The sequence below is a fragment of the Chiroxiphia lanceolata genome, chromosome 3 (assembly GCF_009829145.1).
Source record: "Chiroxiphia lanceolata isolate bChiLan1 chromosome 3, bChiLan1.pri, whole genome shotgun sequence".
NCBI lineage: Eukaryota > Metazoa > Chordata > Aves > Passeriformes > Pipridae > Chiroxiphia > Chiroxiphia lanceolata.
The window spans coordinates 47,989,683-47,995,682 of NC_045639.1; the positions used below are offsets into that span (position 1 = coordinate 47,989,683).

A 6,000-nucleotide genomic window follows, 5' to 3' on the forward strand; every position below is an offset into this window, starting at 1 on the left:
GCTCAATAAATGTTTGCCATCAGCTTGGTTCAGCTACTGCTCTTCTGGCACTGACAGCAGCCTGCATCCTCTGGACACTATGGATTTTTGCAACACAACAGATTCTCCAGCTTCCCTTCTATCCCCAGTGGAAACTTCAGTAGGATTAATACAGACTCATCACACCAAAAAACTGAGGACAGCACAGTGACTTATTAGGCATTCCTATTATTTACAACTCACATAGAGTGAGTAACTGATCCACAGAAACATGTCTTAATCTAGAAATCTAAACTGATGTGAAGCTTCACCAGTAAGGTTCGTTTGTCTTAATCTCTGGCTCGTAGGTGTTGCACCACACCACTATCATACCCCAGATCCTCCTAAAAAGGGAAATCATTCTTGTTCCACTCTGAAGTCCAGTCCTTGGGTAAGAAAGGGGAAGCAACAGTTCAGCTACTTTACTCTAGATTTTAAAACCTCTGAGAACTCCTCTCAAACCCAGTGCATCCCATATTTAATCAAACAGTCAGCAGTAAGATATCACATAGTTTTCCATTTTAATTACTGACTACAGGTCCCCTGGCTTCCCTGTACTACAGCAGGAGTAATAATTTCAGTATGCTAATGGCTGGAACAAGTTAGGGACAAATGCAAGAGAGTTCTCTCTGCGAACTCAAAAAACTAAGATGAAAATCTTCATATATAATTATATTTGAGCCTTTATATCCTAATATAAGGTTCAAAAATAACTTGCCAGGTACTGAGTCATACCCGAGACACCAATAAAACTACATATTCAAGGACTGTGTCTCAATCCTAGACAAACACTTGCCATTATTCTTTCCTCATAAGCAGGCATATCTGACATTTTACAATCGTACTGATTAGTTCTCTGAGTTAGTCTCTTGTGTTTCTGAAGTGGATAAAGGCAAAACTGACGCAAGATGAAGATGATAATTAAGCTACAGAATAACCAAGTTCAGCAATGGGAAAAAGCTTGACAATACAAACATAAAAAGTTGGAAGAACCTGACTATCTTCAAGGGCTCTGAAAACAGAAAGACTAAACCTGGTTTTACATCCAGGACAAAATGTGTTTCAATCCAAACCCAACTTCTTCACAATGAAGCCCCAGAAAGTTATCATTTCACATGACAAAAACGTAATAAATAATACTACAGTACAAAGTTTTTGATCAAGCTGGAGTGTTCTTCAGTGTGTTGGTTTTTATAGAGAACTCGCAAGTTAAAAAATTCTTGTTTCATTCACAAACAGATAAGTCCCTCACACAACAGAATTATCAGTCAGAGACTAAGGGTTTGCTTTCCCAGTTCCATGTTATGAAATAGAGGAAATCAACAGCTTCTAGTCAGTTCACCCACAGGCCAGAAGCAAAAGAGAAACAAGACAAGCAGTTTAGAGAACAAAAGCAAAGCAGTCTCTGAAGCCAGTCCTTCTCTCCACCCTTTCACAGGCACCTGGACAGGGAAGGTTATTTCCACACTAAGGAAATAAGAAATCTGACATTTAATCATGTTCCAAAACACAACTTCAGGGGCACATATAAATGAAAATCTAGTGCAGTTTCAGAGTAGCATTACTTTCAAGGAAGTTATAGGGACTTTTATTTTTCTTAAAAAGTGTGTAAGGAGCAAGGTAGGATTTATGCATTGGGAGTAACAGCAGCCTGGAGGTAGCATAAGCAGCTGTTCTCAGGGAGATGCAAAAAAAACTTTCACAGTAAAAGCAAGAATTATTTCTCTCACGAGAAAAGGCTCCTGGCATTAAATCAGTACCTGGGAATAGTTTCAAGTTGCATCTGCTCTACTTTCCAATAAGATACAAGCTGACCTCTCCACTGCAACCCATAATGGAAACAATCTGTTGGCAATCACATTGCCCATCCTGGCCATGTGAGTCACATGGACTGGCTTCCTCCAGCTTGCTGAGCACCCTCCTCCACCAGTGGTGATGCCTGATGTAATTACCTCCTCACCACGGCCAGACGAAGTTATCTTGTTTGAAGGGCTTAAGCTATCCTGCATTCCATGCAGTTGAGCTAGTTTAGGGAGCTGCTATACCAACAGCTTTAAAAAGTAACAGCCGTGGTCATGGGGTGGGGTGCAATGCACCCTCTGATCCAGGCAGCTTAATACAGCTGCTACTTCACAGATTAAACCATTCAAGCAACCATTTCTGATGCAGCTCAAGATCTGGGCTCAAACATGGTGTCTGCCTTGATTAAAACTGTCAGTTACTTTTGCTGAAACCTCAGCATGACTCTTGTTTTCTTATAAACCAACTGTGAACAGTTACGAGGTATGAAACACACACCCACGTCAATGCCCCCAGGGCAGGCTCTCCTCCTATCTCTACACAGTGTTGCTGGCCCCAGCACCCGACACAAGCTGGGCCCAGGGACTGTCCTCTCTCAAAATTAACTCAGCAAAAACAACAGGTGTGTGTGAGTGGAGAAGGGACTGAGCCTCGCCAGTTCCCAGTCTGGCTTACAGTAGTTTCTGGCCATGCACCAGCAGCTGGAGGCAGGGAAGGAGGCAGGGCTAGCCCAGGCCACTGTCAAAAACAGTTGTGCAAGCAAGGTCCAAGCAAGATACTGGGAATAACCTTGCCTGTGGGTCAGCCTTTCCAACTACCTAGTGTTGTTTTAAGACACTGAAGCAAAAGCATGAAAAAGAAAATTAAACTACTTTTCAGCAAGCTTTAAAATCAAATAAGAGCTCCACTTTTTTTTTTTCCCCTTATGATCAGCAGCTGATGCACTGGAGTCAGACAAGCTGCAGATGACTATTGGTTGTCACAACACGTGTCCCCACGCCAGAGAGTCTGAGCACTAGTAAACCACTTCAAATGCAGCAGAGTACCAGAAAGACTATTGTCACCATTCTCACAACTATGGTTCAAGCTTTTTGGTTCTCAAACTGTTACTCGAGGGATAACTGCTAGGAAGAACAGTACACCCTGCTCCAAACAGCTGTAAAGCATAGTTTCCTCTCTGGGGAATGCACTGAAATGGCTCCTTTTGCTGAGGGGGTGTTACACAGACAATCTGGCAGAAAGACAAGGCAACCCACAACCACAGTTAGAAAGCAGCTCCATATATGACTATCATGACTATCCATCCACGGAATTTTGTGCACGGAAGCTCCTCAGCTACCAGAACAGTGAAGAGATTCAACAGTATCTGAAGCACTTTATGGGCAGTTTCAACCAGCAAAATTCCCAGTATGGCCACTGCAAATTTGAAGCTTGCAGCTCACTCACCACAGAAATCACTACTAGATGTGGCTACCATTGTCACACAAATATGTATGGTAAAGAAATCCCCAGTCAAAGCAATCTCTCCTTACAGCAAACGCGAGCTTGAATGGCACGAAGTACAGCCATTGCTTTGCTACAAGAGATTTTTAATACATCCCCACCCATGCTTAGTTCTGCCCTAGCTTACTCATCACCTTTTCCAACTATCATGCACACCATATGTCTTCAGACAAGTTTTCTAGAACATGCAACGTGTAATAACCTTACAGCTACACCACAAGCTCTTTGGCTTTTTCCATCCAAAAGACGTCTGGTCTTTCATGCTGCACACTAAACCACATCTATTACATCATTTTACAGAACGCCTAAGAAAAGGGATAGCAATTTGAACTACACAAGAACTATCACAGGCTCATGTGCTGAGAAATCACATTCATACCATTATAATGAGAGCTTCCCAGGCATGTGAAGCAACCATGCACACAGGCAAATAAGTCCAGTAATAACTTATTTATTACATCTCCCACTTCAATATGTCAAAGCACTTAAAAGAGCTGATTAAGTGCACCCAAAGGTCACCTCTCTGTAGTCAGCACATGCTTCTTCACCAGGGCCAAGCTGAATGCTAACCCCAGGGTTTCAAGCAGCACACATGAGCAGAGTTGTGGTTTCATGACAAAGGGTGAAGAGACGGTGTCTGGATGAACAGAACTGTACATCATACAGTCAGTTCTAGGAGCTGTTATTAAAAACCATAACATTAAATGTAAAGTAGAATTGACTTACAACCCCAAAAATGGAAGTCTGCGTGACAGCAATCCTGTGTTGTACAGCAGTTTGAGATTTCCTTCCCTTCACAAGTCTAAAAATCACTGAAGTTATGCACCAACTCCTATCCTTGCAAGGGAGCAAAAACATCACCTGTCATTAAATCATCTCTCATCCAGTGTAAATTTTCAGGCAAAACAGCACACAGAGGATGCAGTTTGTATTTGCTGCTCTACCATCACAACCGAAGCATTTTCTACAAATTTTTCAGAAAGGACAGAAAGAAACTTCCAGTAACTCCCCCAATGTTACATGGAAGGTGAACCCAAACTGTCAGGCTTTCTACTGAAGTAGAGTTAATTTTGTGAACGGTTATTTAAGTCCAACTCCAGAATTTTTCCTGCACTGTAACATGAGAGACATAAAGGGAATAAGAAAAATGGAGAAAGAAACCAAACTAACTAGCAACTTCTTACATCCAACCAGTTCCCTGTATTCTTTCCCAGGTGCTCATACTGCAGCAATCCTGGAGAAACCTCTACACAGAAGATAAAAGGAGAATTCCAACTGCAAGTCACGTGACAGCACAGTCAGCTGTCAGAGCACACATGAACAAAGGAGAAGGCAAAACGAAATCAGTTACCGAAGCCATGACATTAGGCAAAGTTTCAGAGAATTAAATGTTTTCTTCTTTCCCCAGACTGTCCAAGCATAATGCAGTAAGGCTATACAAAACAAACAATGAAAACCACCAGCTCAAGTTTAAGTAGCCTCATGCCACAGTTCTTGCGCAAAACAGTTTTGACAGCTTTCCTCCTCCCTGCAAAACAGCTTTCCTGCTCTTACTTACAGGACAGCCAGTGCCTCTTCTAACTCCCAACAGTTTTCTTCCTTGCCCACCTTGACATTCAGACACCAGACATAGAAGCTGCTGCAGTTTCACCAGGCCCATCTATTACAACACTTAAAAGCCAGGACACTGTTTTCTTAGCAGCTGTAAAAAATAAAAACCTTGTCTTAAGCCAGTACAAAAATAGGTTGGCCAGGGACTTGTCCTGCACACCCTGCACACTTTATCTGTCAGTTGAGACATGCAATAGTAGTGTGTTTGTGTTACCTGTATCATCACTCACTCGATTTTTGGCAACAGTACCCAAGAAGACACTTAACCACAACCCCATGGGGACTTCACACCTATCAGACCATAGGTTCTTCTTTTTTCCTTTACCCATTCTAGATTACTAGGTATAGGTCCTTCAAAGCAGTTGCCACAAAAGCCATGGCACAACAGAAAATGCAAGTTTTTTGAAGTGGTCCATCTTAAAAGGAAAACTGCTGATTGTGCTATCTATTTGCAAACTATTTTCACTTGCCAGCAACAAAATGAAACCAGCTGAAGCAATTTGCATCCAAAAAGAGACTGCACGTCTCCTTAAGGCGCTCTCAAATATTCCTCTCCTCACAGACATGCAGCAAAACCAAGACAGATATTGACGGGACTTAACATACTTCTCTAAGTAGGAACTGCTTGAGAACCAAATCATTTAGGGTGTTTTTTATTTAAAAAATGGCTTGTCAGGAGTTAAATTCCCCCCAGAAGCTACAGAATAGTTTCTCACTTCTGTCCCAATTCTACAACTAGGCTGGTCATCTGACAAAACTATATTTTGCCAGCCTCATGGGTTAATTTTGCAAGCAAACCTACTTTTTCATTATTTAACAATATTGCAACCCAAATTCCACCAGGTAGAGAACCTATTCCCTCCAGCAATCCAACCTCTGCCCTCAGTGCTACATTCACTGTGTTACACTGGTGCCTGCCCAGTGCCACTGATTGAGATAACATGTTCTTGTATGTGCTCTGCGTATTTCACCTATATAATGAAGAAATTAGGACCAGCAAGATATTAGTGCCAGACTAAAATCATGGCTGAAATTAGACTAGAAACATGCCAAAACACGAAGAATAGT

General features: G+C 41.9%; 1 protein-coding gene across 1 annotated transcript in view; it reads right to left on the reverse strand.

Moving 5' to 3' along the window:
- Positions 1–6,000, reverse strand: part of IGF2R (insulin like growth factor 2 receptor) — a 57,890-nt gene that overhangs the window by 51,176 nt on the left and 714 nt on the right. The gene's annotated exons all lie outside the window — the stretch shown is intronic.